At 39.9% G+C, this 20,283-nt stretch overlaps 1 protein-coding gene and 1 pseudogene across 2 annotated transcripts in view; both read right to left on the bottom strand.

Annotated features, from left to right (window-relative positions):
• The window catches only part of enpp6 (ectonucleotide pyrophosphatase/phosphodiesterase 6), an 82,730-nt gene that overhangs the window by 61,884 nt on the left and 563 nt on the right, over positions 1-20,283 (bottom strand). The gene's annotated exons all lie outside the window — the stretch shown is intronic.
• Positions 4,726-8,849, bottom strand: LOC143326163 (uncharacterized; annotated as a pseudogene).

Raw genomic sequence — 20,283 nt, 5'->3', positions numbered from 1 at the left:
CTCCCTTTACTGACTTTCACAGCCCCTCCAACCTCACTGACTACTACAACTGCACTCTCTCCTCCTGCCTCGACCAGCTTGCACCCATCAAACCCAAAACAGTTTTCTTCAATCACTCTGCTCCCTGGTACACCCTCAAACTCAGCTTGATTGCCCAGCAACTTGAAAGACTCTGCAAATCAAAACAGGCCTCACAGTTCATTTGGAAGCCTACAAAGACCATTTGCAGCAATACAAAGATGCCCTTTCTCATGCCCGATCCACCTATGACTCTCAACTGATTCAGTCAGGCTCAGCAAACCCAATCTCTCAAAATTGCTGCATCACCCCCATCCTAAAAAAAACCTGGACTCAACTCCGACACCCCAAATAACTTCAGAGTATTCTCTAACCTACCCTTTCTGTCCAAAGTATTGAAACGTGCTGTAGCCTCTCAAATAAAAGACCACCTCTCCACCAATAACATATACGAAACATTTCGATCCAGATTCTGCTCAAATCACAGTACTGAAACTGCCCTCCTTAATATCACCAATGACCTCCTCTCTTCTGACATTGGAAACGTCAACACTCTTATTCTCCTTTACCTCAGCATTGCCTTTGACACCACCAATCACTCCCAACTGGAAACTACCTTTCATATCTGTGCATCTGTGCATTAGTGCATCCCTACCTAAACTGGTAGGGATGCACCAATCCACTTCTTTCACCTCCGATACCAATATCTGAGGTTTAGTAATCAGCCGATACCGATACAGAAAAGCAGCGCTGAATTACCTAACAAATGCTCATTGTGTGAAAAACACTGGGATCATTCTTTTGTGCATCAGACTTGACTTAAACATTTTTTCCCTATTTTTATATATATATATAAAAAAAACAAACAGATATAAATGTACTGAGTTACTTACTTAATAACTATGCACCAGTACAACAATCTTAAACCAATAGCTTCTCTAGCTTTGTCAAACAACATGTAAAAAAAAATATATAACAACAAGTGTAACTGGTTCAATCAATGCAATTAAGAATTTAAAATCCAATGTAAACTAAAATAAAATGAAATAAATATTAATCATAATAATATTAATAAATAATATAAAAAAATCTTACAATAAGACACACTTTTCTTCAATCAGGATAATAAAAGTAAGTGACTTTATCTTAAATCAAGGCACCAGAAGCATTCTTGGATCTTGCTCTTTTTTATTGAAACATTGAAAAACTCACCAACAAAGCGGTAGAAAAGTAATTCACAGTCCATCAAAGACAGGACAATCAAGATGGCGCCGCGGACGGCTGCCTCGGTGTGTTGGTGCGCGTTGTTTTGTTTTGTGTTGTGTTTTAAACCTGTTTTTTGTGACGGTACCCGTAGCTCTTTCACCAGAGAGGAGCTCGTGAACATCAGGGGAGCAACACCAGAGGATTTATTTCCTAAATTTCTGCTCCCAACAGTGGAAATTTTGGGCATACTGGTAAGTGAAACGTCGGAGGAGAGGAACACGGGCAGGCGCTCTCGTGCGCCTTAGCCGGCACGGATTACGCACGGCATTACCGGGAATATTTCTCTTTAACGTGCATTCACTGCCCAACAAACTGGAAGAATTGCAACTGCTTCATCGAGACGTGGCTCTGTGGATTAATACCGGACCCTGCGCTGCAGCTGGCTGGCTTCCAACTCCACTGCATGGACAGAGACACAAACTTTTCGGCAAAACTAAAGGTGGAGGAATCAGTTTCTACATCAACAGTGGTTGGTGCAACGACGTAACAGTAATCCAGCAGCACTGTTCTCCTGACCTGGAATCTTTCATCATTAACTGTAAGCCTTTTTATTCACCCCGTGAGTTCGCTTCATTCATTCTGGTCGGAGTTTACATCCCGCCGCAGGCCAACGTGCAGGACGCACAGCGTATGCTCACCGACCAGATACTGTGTGTGGAGCAAACCAACCCGGACTCTTTAGTTATTATCCTTGGGGACTTTAACAAAGGTAACCTCACCCACGAACTGCCTAAATACAAACAGTTTATCAAATGCCCGACCAGAGAGGAGAATATTCTGGATCACTGTTACACCACAGTCAGGGATGCTTATCACGCCATCCTCCGTGCTGCACTGGGCCACTCTAACCACGTCATGATACACCTGATTCCTGCGTACAGGCAGAAACTAATGCTCTGCAAACCTGTAGTGAGGACATCAAGGAAGTGGACCATCGAGGCTGTGGAGGATCTCCAGGCGAGTTTGGACTCTACTGACTGGGATGTGTTCAGGACTGCTACCAACAGTCTGGATGAGTACACAGAGGCTGTGACATTCTACATCAGTTTCTGTGAGGACTGCTGTGTTACATCACCACCAGGGTGAGTTACAACAACGAGAAACCCTGGTTCACAGCCCAACTCAGACAGCTAAGGTTGGCAAAGGAAGAGGCCTTCAGGAGTGGGGACAAAGACAGATTCAAAGAGTCGAAGTACAAGTTTAGCAAGGTGGTGAAAGAGGCTAAAGGACTGTACTCTGAGAAGCTCCAACACCAGTTCTCAGCTAACGACCCTGCGGCTGTCTGGCAGGGCTCAGGCAGATCACCAACTACAAGCCTAAAGCCCCCCACTCCATCAACGATCGACGCCTAGCCAACGACCTGAACGAGTTCTACTGCCGCTTTGAAAGACAAAGGGACAGTCCAGCAACCATCCCCCACAACACCTCCCAACAGCTCCAGCTCCAGTCACCTCCAGCAATGCCCACCTTAAAGGCCCCCCCTCCCCCTCCATCTCAGTGATGACTCTTTCCATCCAAGAGAAGGGACGTCAACAAACTCTTCAGGAGACAGAAGCCCCGGAAAGCAGCTGGACCGGATTCTGTCTCCCCGTCCGCCTTGAAACACTGCGCTGATCAGCTGTCTCCAGTGTTCACAGACATTTTTAACACCTCACTGGAGACATGTCACGTGCCAGCCTGCTTCAAGTCTTCAACCATCATCCCTGTTCCCAAGAAGCCAAGGACCACAGGACAACTTCAGACCTGTCGCCCTGACCTCTGTGGTCATGAAGTCCTTTGAGCGCCTTGTGCTCTCACACCTCAAAGACATCACTGATCCTCTCCTGGACCCCCTGCAGTTTGCCTACAGAGCCAACAGGTCTGTAGACGATGCAGTCAACTTGGCCCTCCACTTCATCCTCCAGCACCTGGACTCCGCAGGAACCTATGCTAGGATCCTGTTGTGGATTTCAGCTCTGCCTTCAACACCATCATCCCAACTCTGCTTCAGGAGAAGCTCTCCCAGCTGAGCATGCCTGACTCCACTCGCAGGTGGATTACAGACTTCCTGTCTGACAGGAAACAGTGCGTGAAGCTGGGGAAACATGTCTCTGACGCAAAGACCATCAGCACCAGATCCCCCCAGGGCTGTGTTCTTTCTCCTCTGCTCTTCTCCCTGTACACAAACGGCTGCACCTCCAGTCACTAGTTTGTCAAGCTCCTGAAGTTTGCGGACAACACCACCATCATCAGACTCATCTCTGATGGTGACGAGTCTGCCTACAGGTGGGAGGTTGACCATCTGGTGACCTGGTGCAACCAGAACAACCTGGAGCTCAACGCTCTAAAGACAGTGGAGATGGTTGTGGACTACAGGAAGAACTCAGCCTCACCTGTCCCCATCACCCTCTGTGACTCCACTATTGACACTGTGGAGTCTTTCCGCTTCCTGGGAACTATCATCTCCCAGGACCTCAAGTGGGAGCCGAACATCAGCTCCCTCATCAAGAAAGCACAGCAGAGGATGTACTTCCTACGGCAGCTGAAGAAATTCAGCCTGCCAAAGACAATGATGGTGCATCTCTACACAGCCACCATTGAGTCCATCCTCACCTCCTCCATCACCATCTGGTACACTGCCACCGCCAAGGACAAGGGCAGACTGCAGCGTGTCATTCGGTGTGCAGAGAAGGTGATTGGCAGCAATCTCCCATCTCTCCAGGACCTGTACGCCTCCAGGACCCTGAGGCGTGCAGAAAAGATTGTGGCCGATCCCTCTCACCCTGGACACAAACTCTTTGAGACACTTCCCTCTGGCAGGAGGCTGCGGTCCATCAGGACCAAAACCTCACGCCACAAGAACAGTTTTTTCCCGTCTGCTGTCAGTCTTATCAACAAGGCCCGGAACCCCCCCAACACTCTTCACACTCCACCTCTGGCTCATCTTGTCACATTGACATAGACACAACGCTTTGCGTTACATCAATGCTCAGCTTGGACTTCTTTCTGAAAAAACAGACTGTTTCCGGAAAAAATAAACAAACAAACAAAAAAACAGACTTGTGCATATATATTTATATTGTTATATTTTGTACTCTTATTTTTAGTAGATGTGTCATATACCAACTTCACCACAACAAATTCCTTGTATGTGACAAGGCAACTTTCTCTATGACATAAGTATCAGATCAATCATACTTACAGACTTACAGACAATACTTACAATACTTACAATACTTACAGATGTAAGTATCAGATCAATCATCAACAGATTTAGAAGAAGTTGGGGCTTTTTTAACACCAAGGTCAGAAAAAGATATCTCTGAGAAACAAATTTGAAATGAACAAACATAATGTGTGACTAACATGTTTTAACAACTTTTTTAGACAAAACTCCCAGGTCAAGATAGTGACAGAGAGAACGTGTTGCAGAGAAGGATAGCATGACAGAGATAGAATAACTCACTCAATGAAAGGCTTCCACTTGTCAATGGCTTTTTTGCAGGAGGCTGTTTAATGTTGGTCATGGATGGAGTCTTGGAGAATTTCGGTTTGCAACACTGATAACAGTGTTGAAATACACTTTGGGTAAGTGAAGTACAGGGCATAATAAAATGCCATGTGGTAGAGCAGTTCCTCATCAAACCTCTCTCTGTCGAAGGTGCTCACTGGTGTGCTTCCAACGGCAATCATGCAGTTCTCTTCAGACACAGGCACAATTAGACAAGACAGGGTCTGTTGGCGCAGGAAAGCAACAGGGTCTTCTGAAGTCTAGATGACAAAAGTCAAAGTAGATTAGAAAAACACCAGTAACACATTGTTACTTGAACAGACACTGAATAATATTAATCATAATTTATCAACCTGGTCAACTACAATTAAAGAATTATGCTGTATGCCTCCACCAATCAGCTAAGTTGACAATGCGTCAAATGTGGATGTTGCCGCAAAGAAGCTACAGATTCTAAAATGTTGATGTGTTACAAACATCTTCAACCCAGCAGCACAGAAGATACAATGACATAATGTCAAGGTGGACACCCAGGATTAGTGACACCAAGTCAGTACGAGACCAAATGTCAAAATCTAATCAGTTAACCCCTTATCAAATTTGAAGAAATTCCTTCATGGAATTCCCGAGATATGTTCACAAGAGCGGGACAAACTTCAGGTCACGCTGACCTTAACAACTGATCCCCAAAATATAATCAGTTCATTCTTTAGTTCAATTGAACACTTGAGACAACTTTGAATAAATTTTCTGAATGCTTCATATGATGTTGACAAGAAAGGGACAAACTTGAAGTCATAGTGACCTTGACCTTTGACCTCCAAATTTAATGAGTAGATCATCAAGCCCAAGCAAACTTTGGTGCCAAATTTCAAGAAATTCCATCATGACGTTCTTGAGGTATGACATTCACAAGAATGAGACATATGACAAACTCCAAAACATACAAAAAATGCACTAAGTCTTCCCTTTAGGACAATGGAAAAGGGCCTCTCTGTTTGTTCCCAGCTTTCTAGGTAGCATGGCACTGGATGGAAAGAGAAGTGGCAGGGCTCTGAAAACAGCCATAGCATGCTCCACTGGTTTGAGATAAGAGGCACAGAACAAGGAAGTAGCATAAACAACCACTCATCATAAGATCTTAACAAAAATTGAACAATAAACTTAATAAATCAATGAATTGTGGTCTCACCTCCTCTCAGGGTTTTTTGGAGGCTTCATAGCTTTCTTCATCACACCATAAAACTGGACCTATGCATAGAAGCTGTCCCATCTGTCCTTCATCTCAGAGATGCAATGACGATTGCTTGGTTGAATAATTTTCTGCAGCTCATCCAGGCCCTAAAAAATAAAATCAAATATTGACAGGAAATTTATGAAAACAAAATAATCTCCATTGCTGGTTCTGGTCAAATACTTAAATAAAAGCTCTGGACTGTGGCCTCTACATGAAAAGTGTCCCTCAGATAACTTCTATTATGATTGTGTGAAATATGAATAAATAAATACATTTTGCACTAAAATTTGTACTGAGAAGAGTGGAAATGTGACAAATAATTACAAGGAGCATTTACTTACGTGATGCACCTCTCTGAAACATGGATAAGCCCCTAGAGTCTTCGTCACTCTGTCTTGCTCCTTTAAAACATCGGAGGTAATGAAGCGACTTCTAACCTCAAACTCAAGGTTCAGCAAATGAGTTACTGCAGCTTTGTTTGGCTTCTTCGACTTGTACGTTTTTCGGAGAGTCTTGTAGTGTCTTGCCTGGGTCTTCAGGCTGTCCAGGTGGCCAACTGAACCAGCTGGAGAAATGAAGAGAGGGGGATGTCAGAAATACTATTTTCTAAATGAACAAATTAATAGACCAACATCCATTCATACCTACAATTTATTGCAACATTGCACACTGGAATATTAACATTTCTCGTTTTATTCATCAAACACCCAGAAATGCATACAGAGTTTATTAAATGCAATGATTACATGCTTCATCATTGCTGTCCTGTGCTGCACTGGGCTGCTGGCTGCAGGTGACTGGCGCTGCACTGGGCTACTGGCTGGAGTTGACTGCCGCTGCACCAGGTTGCTGGCTGGAGGTGACCAACACTGCACTGGGCTGCTGGCTGGAGGTGACCGTTCCAGAATAATGGTTGATGCACTAGAATCACCATCATAGTCACTTGTTGTAACATCTGCATCGATTTCCCTATCCTGTCGTGGTTTCCCCAAAGGGAGAACCTTGGCCTTCTTTGGACTTCGGACATTTGAGAGTCTCTTCCTGAGCTTTTTTGCAACATTCTCCTGACAATTACATTGTAAATAATAAGAAATATAGTTTCTTTTGCCATAAATATCAACAACAAACAATAATGACCAAAAACTACTTACCCTATCACAGTTTGATGACTTTTATCATTGGGTAGTATTCCACTAATCGCTTTGCCATGGCATCGACTTCATGTTTGTTGGGATATCTGGGGTCATCTGTGGCTCTTGTAATCGAAATCATATTGGTCATAGTGTTTCTTATGAGTAGGCAGAAGAGGTCCTTCGACAAGGCCACCACATGCTTGGTTCCCAGCTGTTTCTGCTAAAAGTAGGAGCGTCGTGCCTGCTCAAGCTCACTGTCTGTGAAAACTATGTATTTTGGGTTGGACATAGTCATAATCTCCGAAGTATAGGGCTTCTCCATTGAAAGGCCAGCGCTTCCAGCATCTGATGGTTGTTGTATTTCAGCAGCACTCTCTCCCTGAAATACATTTGCACTTCAGATATTTCAAAGCTTAACTTTCTGTCATAGATTGTGTATTTGCACGTTGTTCAAATGAACATGCATTATCTTTTAGAGAATTTGAAAATTTTTGCATAAGCACTTCATTTTACACTGCTGAACAGGCTTAAAATCATTTACAACAGAAAAAAGCACACTACTTCAATTTAATAGAATTGTGTTCTAAGCTCTTACATGTGAACCTTTCAGTACTGTTAATCAGTCAAATATTTCAGCCCATTTCTTTGGCTAAAAATAACAAATGTTGTGAAGTGGACCAGAAATGTAATAACTTTACAGTTTGTTAATAGTGTAGAGGAGTGCACTTGTTTTGTCACTGTAAAAGACAAAGAACTGACCTTTTCATCTTTGTTCACAACACACCATATTGCTTTTTGGGACAAGAAAGAGATCTTTGATGTCCTCCCAAGTAAGTGACGGCAGTAAGTCCTCTGCAATATTAGCAGCTGAAAGATAGATGGGTTACAGTTTGAAGCAAGACACTAAGGTTATTTGTAAATTCATTGAGCCTTGTGCACACAGGAGATGAGATTTTTTGCTCACCAACTCATATTTACATTATGGCACTAAAGGGTTATTAGCATAGTGTTCTGATGTTATACACAACATATATTTTGTATCAAGGCTGTATACACAATGAATTTACTGCAAATATTTTTAACTGTAACATATATACCATATCATTTACATGTAATGCAGAACTTTTAGTCTCATGTCTGCCATAAACGTCAAAGAATTCTGATTGTTATTTACTGTACTATTTTCATTATTATTGACTTTGGAAACATATTTCATCTAACTCACATATTCTTAAGTTTTTTCCTCAATGCATTCATCTCATGAATCTCATTCCGTACCTTTACATTCTGTCTTACCTTAAACAAGAGTAATTTTTTCTTAGTTTCACTGAAATAACAATAATGTAAACATTCAATTTCCATAAGTATCCAAGACACAGACTGGATTACTAAAATTTACCAGTTATTTTAGGCAAAATATTTAATCTCTACAACCTTTTCAAAAGCATCTTTGTTACTTCGATTCACAAAAGAAAAGAAAAAAAAAGTTTCATTCATTAACATGTAAAAGTGTAAAAATATAACGGCACATTTTAGGCATAGTTTGCCTTAACTTTTAAAAGCTACCGGTCAGGTCAGCCCATGCCTGAAGCTTGGCAAGCTAGGTTAGCAATGCAAAACTTAGCATAACATTCACACAAAATATAAGAAACCCATAAAGCATACCTCTGAGTGAGAAAATAGCAACGTCGTCCAGCTCATCCATAACTCGACATGCACAAACAGGACTTCAGAACAATTAACACTCGGGAGGAAGCAGCAGAAAGTATGCGGGCAGGTGAGCGGCAGACATCTTCTTGGCGCTCTCCTTGCTAAATGAAAAAAAAGATAGCGATAACTTCACCTCCAACAACATTGATATGAGGAGGAGTGAGTTGGTTAGGGATAGGTTAAAGTATCGGTGTACACCAAATCAGAGGCAGAATACAGTGGAGTAGGGCGGGTCTTCATTCCTCGGCGGTTGGTTGAGTCCAATATTCAAAGTCACATCAATCATCAACGCAATTTATTGGATTATAGCATCTTCTCCACAGGGGTGGCCATATAGGTCAATAAGTTTTCTTTGCATTCACAAAAAATGATTAACTTTAAATTAGGGTTTTTGAATGAACAGTTATTGATAAGTGGTAATGTGTTTGTGATTATTTGTAGATGGCTAGTCCTTTTTCTTGTTGTAAGGCGCTGAATTATTTAACTACCTCTTGACATAATCTCATGTATTAAACTTAGGTGGCAGTGGGTCCTGGGAAACAAGACAATGACTTAGCTCAGACGTCAATGTCCCAGGTCAGCTAGGCAGCTTAGGCCAGAAAAACAGAGAAAATGATTTGGCGCTGTGTTATCTGCTTTGTGTTTGTGGCTCTGAGCCTCAAATCTATTGAGTCTTATAAATTCTGCCCATAGTCGTAGTCAAGACATTCGGGTTGTTTGTGGAATCGATGGTTGTACTAGAGTATCGAGTCTACAACTCACTTTGGTATCATATTCGAAGAACCCACTCTGAGCACCTTGACTGTGACTGCACCCTACCAGGGTGGGAGAGGACGACGGTAGCAACCCCGCGAAGGGAACCCCCATCGGCAGTGAATAATGTCAGCAACGTCGATCCAGAGCATTCTGGTGCCTTTGACAATACTGTATCATTGTACTCTGGCTTAAATAGCATCATCCCCCCTCCACGGGACACTGCTCTGTCCCAGATTGTGTTGATGGTACCTCAAATACAACTTTGAATATCCTGGATTTACCAAGTCTGCCTGCAGATGGCCCCTCATCATGCCAATCTACGGTAAGCCTGTTAACAGTTTTCTTCTCCATACAATAATGTTCAATTACTTGACTTAATCTTTGTTCAATAAGGTATTACATACACTTAAAATACTCTTTTGTTAAAGGACTCCTGCCATGATGTTCTGACCAGGCAAGCTACTGCCATTGTGTAAACTGCAAGAGAAAAACACAATGTTTCACAGGTTTGTCTTTCTTCAATGCAAGATTATTAACATTAGTTTTTCCCTGTGGTTTTCTAATTTTTTTTGGAACAAATCTGAAATTATTATTGTAAGGATATGGCCCTAAAATTGTCAGAATGGCAATTTCTGCAGAATCAGTAGGCCTGTGAAAAAAACATTCTCTTATTATTTCATAAACATACTTGCATTCAAACATCAGTTATTTAGTTTTATATGTCAATTCAAATTCAGTAAAAATAAACAAAATTTTACTGCAACACAGTAACAATAGATATTTATCCTTGTTTTATTAATTCTTGTATAAGGGGTAGCATAGTCTCTTATGGGAATTCTCAAAAATTATTTCTTAATACTGGACAGTGATATAATTTGTTGTCCCATCTGCACTGTTTTCAGAGTGGTGTGAAAGACATCTTGGCAGCAATGCAGCAGTACCAAGCTCTGTTAGTGACAGGCCTGAGGAGTCAGCTACAACCAGTTTTTCAGCAACATCAAGGACGTGAACTTGAAATGGAGGCTATGGCAGTATTTGACCGGATTAAGGACCCATTTATGTCTGTTTCAACAACCTACAGGCAAGACAGTGTGACTAAGGAGAATTTCAATTTTGTGGAGTCAGAGGAAGGTATTATTGAATATACTGCTTGCTAGCAGAAAAAAGGGAAAAAAGATTCCTCTCTACTACACATAAATGTTTTCATTATATACCTCTGATCAAAAGTTTGGAACAGTTATTATCCCATCCCAGAGTCTTGGCAATGATAGATGAAACATGGGAACACAGAAGTCGGTATTTGTATGACATTATTGATGGCAAACTCATGAAATCCCATCCTTTATTTTCTACCCAGCCCTGGGAAACATTAATCCTAAGTATAGATCGAAACTAGCTGAAATTCGCCTCCTTGCCATTGCAAAGAAGAGCAAGCTCTCTGAATGTGGAGTTGATGCAATTTTGGGGAGATGCCACAAGGACTTAGTAATGCTCTATGACGAGTTTAGCGAGTTAAAATTCAAACTGGGATTGCTGAACGGGAAATATTTGGAGCAGTAGTTTCAATATGTGGACACACTTGAGCCACAAAGTTCATAGCTCACCATGAACTTTGTGGATTTAAAGAGGGTGTTGGTTTTTCTTATTGTAAGTCGGCAGTGTAAATGTTCATTTGAAGACATTCAAATGTATTTTTGCAGAGGACAACTTTGAGGAACGGACAATAGAAAGACATGTTCAGCAGTGTAGTGACACTGAAAAGGTCAACACTGAGCATCTCAGAGGTAGCTTAAAAATTACGTTTGGGATCAACAGAAGGAGCAAACTGGTAACTGGGAAAAGTTGATTTGGATGTTTTCAATGCAGCATTAATTGGATTTCCCTACTCTCCACTTGCTGTTAGAAATAAACCAAGCCCAATAGCCTACAACACATTGGCTTCACACTGAAGCAATCCTCAGGGCAAATGATTGTTCTACTAAAAATACTGCCATTTCTGATCGACACAGTAAAAGGTACTGAATACAGTTCTTCTTGAACTCATAGAGATCGTTCAAATCTTATGTGCTCCTGTTATTGGTCTTCAGACTATAAACAAATTGAAAGTACTCACTGAACAACATTTAAAGCACATAAAGAACCTTTTCCCAGATAACAGCAACACCCCAAAACAACATTATTTGATTCACGCTCCATCTCAGATTAAACTACTGGGTCCAATGGTCCGTCATATGCATGAGATTCAAATCGAAACATTGCTTATTCAAACAATGGGCCTCAAAACTAAATTTTAAAAATGCTTGCAAGTCTTTAATAAGAATGTAAACAGTTCTGAACACCCTATTTTTTCAAATGAATGTAAACTGGGACCGACATCAGAAATAAGCAACATCTCATATTTAAAAGAAAAAATGGGGGACTTCCTTGTAAATGACGATGTAAACCATGCAGTGTCTGTTAAGTGGATAAATCTCAATGGCAACAAATATATACAGGAGAAGTCATTAGTCATTAGCATGTGAGTGCGGTTTATTCTGATAATCTCCTTGAATTTGGGCTTGTAAAAAATATCTATGTAATAAATTCAACATTATATTGTTTTGAGTTTAAGCTGCACAGTACACTGTAAATGCTAACATACAAATTAATTAAATGTGATAAGTGAACTAAACTCAGTTGTCATCAACCTGTTGTGAACACTACTTTTAAATAAGTAAGTGTTAATTTGGGGTTGGAGAACTTGCTTAACTTGATGTATCCCAGTCAAGTCAAATTAGAAAAAATCATTTATTGTACCCAGTGTCCTTTGGGCGTTCTATCAGACATGCGCAGATCTGCGCCACCCACTTCGCGCTTTCAACCGATTCATTCTGCCCACCTCCACCTCCACCTCCACTTTCCAACACCTTTTTCAATTATTGTCGGCATTGTGGGATTACTTGTGCTTAGCACACTGATTTGGTAAGTAAATATTTTACTCTTTTGTAAACCGTCGATTTGTCTTGTTGTAGTGTAGTAGCCTACTGTGCTGTCAGGGAGGAGGAGTGTCAGTTAAATCAAATATCACCGCTAGCAAGCATGCCATTTGACCGTGACAGTAACTTCAACATTTTTCAGAAAAAAATGTATACTACAATTTATGGTAGACTACCATGTTTTTGGCGAAATTTGGCGTTTTGAATTCTTGGTCATTAAGTTGAGAGACAGGGCTCGTAACTTTTTTAGGCGGTGGGAGAGGTTTTTAAAACCGAGTTACCAAGCGGTTTCAAAGTTAGCTAGAGTGAGGGGAGGTTCGCTTCCTGTTTTCAAAATAAAAGCACCAATTCTATCGTTAACAGGTGTTTTATTTTGTGAAAGTAACAGGAAGTGCTTTACTTACTACGGCTAGGTTGAGTAGCGCCGAATTTGCCCAAACAAAACTGTAAACAGTTGTTATTTGGACAAATTAACGACACGTTGTGGATCTAAACTGCTACTTTCTCACCTAAAAATGTTTGAAAATGTCGAAAGTGATTTATTTACAGAGTTAGTGCTAGAATGAAATCAGCTTCAGCCTGCTGATTTCTACAGAGCCCCCCTGGTGACATTGGAAAAAAAATAACACGTGGCCACCAGATAGTTAATGCGTGGCCACGAGATAGTTAATGCGTGGCCACGAAATAATAACGCTTGGCCACGAAATAAAAAAACATTTTTAAAAAAAATGAGGTATAGATTTTTTAAATAATGCGTGGCCACGACATAATTCAACCTTAGTAGCAGGATCTGCCACCTTTAGAGTGATTTGAGTGTTGCTGAGTTGAGCGTTATTATGGACAATTTTAAATTAATTTCATTTTATTTTAATATTAGAATGAATTACAATGACATTCTCCATTCTCAAGTTTCGCCACTGACAGATCCCACTACTGAAGGGGAAGTATCTCATGGCCACATGTTATTATCTCGTGGCCACGCATTATTTAAAAAATACATAATTCTTTTTTTTTTTTTTTACTGAAGGCCAATTATCTCGTGGCCACACATTAACTATCTCGTGGCCACGCATTATTTTTTTTTTTATCCAATGTCACCAGGGGGCTCCATAGATTTCGGCTCAGGTAGGAGCTAAATTTTTTATTTATTTATTTATTTATTTTTACCAAATTTTGAGTAATTTACACTCCAGCATAATCGGTGGTTTCAATGAACCTTAGGCCCATGTCACATACCATTCACACTACCTACCTCTGTTGTGTTGCTGCTGCATGCTACTGTGGAGAGCAAGCGAGGCAGATGTACTCTTTTGGTGACCATACCAATGATATATACCCATAAATACACTAACTTAATCACTTCAACAATTTAATCATGCTTTTTAAAGTCATTTCACACCACTTATACCAGTTATTGTGAACTACTCATCCAAGCATCTTTTTGTTAAATTTCAGTGCTTTTTCTGCTCAATGAAATGCATGCACAGGGGCATTTCATTTGAAATTTAATTGAAATGTTGAGTTTTTATTAACACAAAGAAAATGTTAACAGGGAAAATGGGATGTGTAAAATGAGGTATTTAGATATTACAAAATATACTTACAACTTAAAGCCCTGTCTCTAATATAAGCCTGCACTATTACAGGAAATACAGAACAGTTTATCAACACATATTCCCCCCACCCCTCAAAATGCTACAAAGTTCTTAACTTATATCTCTTCTCTCTCTGTGTGTTTAGTCGCCAGATGTAACGGCACTTCCCTCTGTTGTCCTCAAAGGCCTTCCTATTGTACTTGGTGACAACTCCAGTGAAGTTTACAAGACTTTCTTTGTAAGTAATGTATTGAAAGAAGAAAGAAACCCACTGATCTCAATTTACTGACAAATCATATTTATTATATATTTCATAGCGTTGTCAAATATTTAAAATAAAATTATTTTCAGTTGATCAGAATCAGGTGGATTCTGATCTCACTCATTAACTATCAGAATCCCTAGTAAATTTGTTTATAGTACATAATGTAGTTAAATTAAGGATGTGAATTCTCCTATCTCACACTTGGAGAAACCACATGAATGAATTTAGGGTTGCACTAGGGGATTTTTTCCCCAAAAGAAAATGAGATTCAAAAGGTAGTTGTGTGTGCTTCTTTTGCAGGATACAGCAAAAGAAGAAGTACTCGCCTCAGTGACAGTTGGGGTGCTGACTTGTCAGCAAAGATGCTCAGCAGCAGGGTCTAAATGCAGTGCACCTCCAGCCCATTTCTACTGCCATCATACTTGAGGGAAGTAATGTCATGGACAATGTTAGAGACTTTCCCCAGGGAAAGTTATAGGAATGTCATAAAAATGTTAGAGACTTTTCCCAGGGAGGACAGCATGAGGGTTAAGACTAATGAGATATTTCTGACTAGAAATTAGACAAATATTCTTGGTAAGATTTTAGGTTTTTGCAGTGTATAACTCCAGTACACATTTTGCATGTACTCTTTTGGTGATGTGAGAAAAACAAGGTGACTTGTTTACTGTTCCAGGCATAATGGTCAAGTGAAATTTGAATTTGAACTGAATTGTGTGTTCAAAAAAGAGTTCTGTGTTTTGTATGTTTTATCACTGCTGCGCGGTTTAGACCATGAAACAATGTTGATTGTAGTTCCAGTTTTGATCACTAATATTGTCTGAGAAGTCAGACCTGTTAGCTTTACCAGAGCTCAAGCTCATGTTGCAATGGGCAGCTAGTTTGACGCCATATCTTTTAATTCTCCCGTTAAATGCATTGTTGAGCATTTTAAAATAAATTTTAATTCCATTGAGTTAATCCAATGAGTGTTCTCCATTCATTGTGTTTTTGGGGGTCATTACTGTTAGATAATATGTTTTTAATGAAATTAGTATGTGCAGTTGTAACTTCTATTGTAGAATTCTTCTAGGTCAAGAAAATTAAGTTGACCTGAATATGATGGATGAGAAAAACTAAAGATAATTAACCTATCACTTGAGTACTGGAAGCTCACAATAAATAAGTTTCTGTAATCTAATTTATTGAGATTTATTCGAGTACTGCAAACTCAAAATAAACAAGTTACTATAATCCAGTTATTTAAGTTAATTTGAGTACTGCACACTCAAAATAAACAAGTTACTATAATCCAATTATTTAAGTTAATTTGAGTACTGCCAACTCAAAATAATCAAGTTACTATAATCCAATTATTTAAGTTAATTTGAGTACTGCACACTCACAATTATTAAATTAATAAAATCTAATTCATCTAAGTCAACATAAATTATTTTTTTTAAGGCAGCAAGTTTGCATATTTTTTTTTTAGTAAAGTCAACTTATTATATTTTACAGTGTACTATTTGTTGTGACAGAGAATACATGGCATACAAAATAGAGATTCCAAACATGGCACAAGCAACGGACCTGATATCTGCCGATAACCTTGTGGATTTTACTCCATATTACAGCTTTACTCACAAGGACATGGTGTATGTCCCTATAAAATATTACCTGGGAGATGTAGTTGGACTACACAAAGATGTAATATTGTAAATTGGCAAAAATATGCAAAAAAAAAAAAAAAAAAAAACGTTACTGAAAACCAATATATGCCAATATCAAACTAGAAAACTGAATACCTACCCAGTGATTGAATGTTCAACTTGTTGATTATTGGGATCCAGCCGTAATAATTTCCTTGTTATTTTTCGCTGATTCTCAAAGTAAATAGTGGTAAGTTAGTAGTATGCTGAAAGCAGCGGAACTGACTTTGATATCAGTTCATCACCATTAATATCGTTACTGCAATATTTAACTATCGCATATCATATTTTTCCTATCATGCAGCCCTACTCTCAAGTAAAGACTATTGTCTTTAGTGTGTATTTAAATGCAAAACATTTTTGTATTCTCTCGTCATATAGACTACATTTTTCAAATGGTTTAAAGATGTTTAATTGTAGTTTTCCTATTTTTGCCAAGTGAGCAATGCAAGTGTAATTCAGCAGTCATTTGTATTTTGCTGTGTGACTGTACACGGTAGACTAGGGCTGGGCGATACGGCTGAAAACTGTATCACGATATAAGTGTTTTATATTGGTCGATATCAATAATTATTGATTTTTTTTTAGGACCTATTTAAAATAAGGACCAGGAGATAAATACATAACTGAGGTAGACTTTACGTCTGTAACATAGAAAACAAATGGCAGCCTTAGAAAAGTACTTTCGGCCAGGTATAACATTGAGGTCAAGCATGTGTAAGAGATTTTTATAACCTGGCTTCTCCACAGTGCTCAGCGGAAGCATGTCTTTAGTTATATGATCTGCCACTGCCTCCATTATGTCTTTGTGCCTTTTAGATGATTTGTCATAAGGCGCTGAAGCAGAGTACCTCTGCATGGTGGTCTGCTGCTTGTGCGGTGGTGCTGCAGTACGGATGTTGTTGGACGTTGGTGAATACGGCTGCGCTCCGAAGGGTGAGTGCGGCTAAGATGATAAAACAAGTTTGTGGTATTAACCGGTCTTGGTAGGGACGACGGTCTTGCATACTTTACAGACTACATTGGTCTGACTACGGTCTGACTTACAAAATCCCAAAAACTGCCACACTGACGAGCTGACGTTCCCTGTTTTATCGACAATTTCTTCGCTCGCTGCAGCGCTCACTTCTCGTCTCACTCCTCGCGAAGAATCAAACACGAGACAACGATGGCGCAACCGAACATGATACTGTTACATGATTGGCTATTAGCATGTCACTCCCAGTTATCAGTGATTACTCCCTACGTTGCTAGGTTACCAGAGAGCAAGTGCCTTTGTTCATGCAACCAACCTTGCTTCGCAACTTGTGTCTTCCGACGAAGAAAAAAAAATATCGAATGTTTTATCGAACGCATTTTTTATTGATATTGATTACGTGTCTATCGCGAGACATATCGTTATCATTTTATCGCCCAGCCCTACGGTAGACTGCAATTTTCTTTAAAGTAATGTTAAATGTAATGCAGCAAGTTGTTTCTGGGTCTTTCATACTCATTGATGATAAATAAAAAAAGACTAACAAACCATAATTCATGTAATGTCATGAGATTCTTAAATTGAGAAATTATGAAAATGGTCTTACTCTTAAAATAAAGAAAACAATCTTGTTCCTCTGCTTTGATATTAAGCAAACTAATGTTGTAGCTTGTTACTTGTTAAGTCTAGCTCAATATTAGTTTGAATATCTTATTAAGAAAAAGTTTGATAAATTTTCTGAAAATGAGATTACTTTTCTAATGTAAATAAGAATAATTTCCTCGAAACAGGAAATTTTTTACTCTCTTGAAATGCTGTTTTTGCAGTGTGTTTATTCAGCTTAATGAACTCAGCGTGCTCCCTGCCGTGAAATCTCTGTAGGTGCTTGATTAAGTTGGTTGTGTTACAACTAGATGCTTTCACTGCACAGGTATTGCAAGTAGCCGTCGAGTTTGAAGGCTGAGGTAGTCTGAAAAAGTTCCAGATAGCTAAACCTTTCACTCGCTCCGCTTTGAAAACAATGTGGTCCACATTATGTGTGCTTCAGCACTGTGTGTTGCTTGCGCATGACGCCACTCATAGCGCCTATAGCATAGAAATAGACTGAAGAGATCAGCCCCTGTGTGTCAGGCCCATTGTCACCGATATTCGATCTAGAATTTTCTTCAATATCGGGACCGATACCAATACCAATATCGGATCGGTACATCCCTATCAACTGGTTCAAATCATATCTCTCTGACAGACTTCAATTCATCTCCATCAATAACTACAAATCCCCCACTGGTCCCCTCCCTCAAGGTGTCCCGCAAGGTTCAGTCCTCGGCCCCCACCACTTTGTTGTGTACCTGTTTCCTCTCTGTCACATAATCCACCCCCATGGTCACCGGTGACATCCAGCTCCTCATCTCCACCAAGAAAATCTGCCACCGACTCAACCCTGACAACTGCATCACTGAAATAAAATCCTGGCTTCAAGACAATTTCCTTAAACTCAACTGTGACAAATCAGAAATCATCATTATTGGACCAAAATCTCTTTGTAAATCTACCCCCGACATCACCTTAAATATCGACGGCACCTCAGTATCCACCTCCCGCCACATCCAAAATCTTGGCATCATCTTCGACCAAAACCTCTACTTTGACCAGCATGTTAAACACAACATCAAAAACAGCCTTCTTACGCCTAAAGAACACCGTCTGCCTCTGGCCATCCCTCTCCTCCACAGCAGCAGAAACACTCATCCACACCTTCATCACCTCTCATCTGGACTACTGCAACAGTCTCCTTTATGGTTCATCTACAAAAATTCTCAATAAGCTCCAATACATCCAAAATTCTGTTGCCCACCAGCTCACCCAGTCTTGGACCCATGACCACATCGCCCCTGTCCTCTCCAAGCTCCATTGGCTTCCCATCCCCCAGAGAATCCATTTTACAACAATCCTCATGACCTACAAACCTACAAATCAATAACCTGGTCCCACCCTAACTGACCAACCTCCTCCACCAACATACTCTCACCCCCACACTCTGCTCCACTGATGCTAACCTCAAACCTTGATCTTAAGATGATAATAAAATGACCTTTGAAAACAGGAAGTCACTACAGCATCACCCGCTGTGACATAACTTCCAGATATAACAGTTTCAGGTGTAGTAGTAAGTAATGCAATCATCTGAGGTAAGCATATATATGAATGTTGAATGTAAGTTTCAAGTGAGAAGGAGATATCAGTTACTGAACCTAACAACCTCATTTGGTCATTTTGTTTAATGTTCATGGCATAACACTTTTTCATTTGAAGTACGTATATTATGATATTTTCTGTGAAAGTATTGTGAACATGTCAACCACAGTTGAGTCAGTTACAAAACAGTTCCACTTGTCAGTTTGTAGATGTAAATATTTATCAAATCATCTCCATAAGAATAAGTTAGTGTGGTGCAACCCATATTAACAGTGTGAAAGTCATATACTTTTTGGTATTTGTCGTATTCTGAAAAGTGTGTTGGGCAACAGCGTTGAAGGCCTAGAAGCTCTGTGAAAGAATTTCAACAATTGTGTCTGTGGCTGTGACACTTTTGGTATTTATCTGAGGTGGTTTGTATTTCAGTACCATTTATAAGGTTTCATTTCATATGCCTATTTTATTAGCCTCTTTAGGCTGATTGCCCAGCCTTAATTTATGAGTAGATCAACTTTATGTGTTAGTGTTAGTACTGTGGGCTAGTGACAGATAGACAGATAGCAATAGATAGATAGATAGATAGATAGATAGATAGATAGATAGATAGAACAGAACAAAACAGAACAAATTAGAATGCTATGCCCTAAATAGAGAATACACAGTGGCAGAATACCTGACAACTGTGACTGACCCACAACTAAGGAATTCCTCGAATATGTACAGATTCACTGAGCACAGCCTGGCCATCTAAAGTGGCCATCACAGGCAAACATGGCTACCAAGAGAAGACTGTGCGTCCACTGCAAACAAAATGAGGTGGAAACCAAGCTGTATTTCTTAACTTCCTGCCAGTTATACCAGGATCAGAGACACATACTTCACACAGGTAACTAACATCCCAAAAGACTTTGAAAACATAACGAAAACAAAAAAAAACCTGCCATATCTACTGGGTGAAATACAACAATATGCAAACGC

This window comes from Chaetodon auriga, chromosome 9 (genome assembly GCF_051107435.1).
Source record: "Chaetodon auriga isolate fChaAug3 chromosome 9, fChaAug3.hap1, whole genome shotgun sequence".
Lineage (NCBI taxonomy): Eukaryota > Metazoa > Chordata > Actinopteri > Chaetodontiformes > Chaetodontidae > Chaetodon > Chaetodon auriga.
Note: the sequence above shows the minus strand (reverse complement) of the source record. Positions and strands in the feature narration are given on the sequence as shown.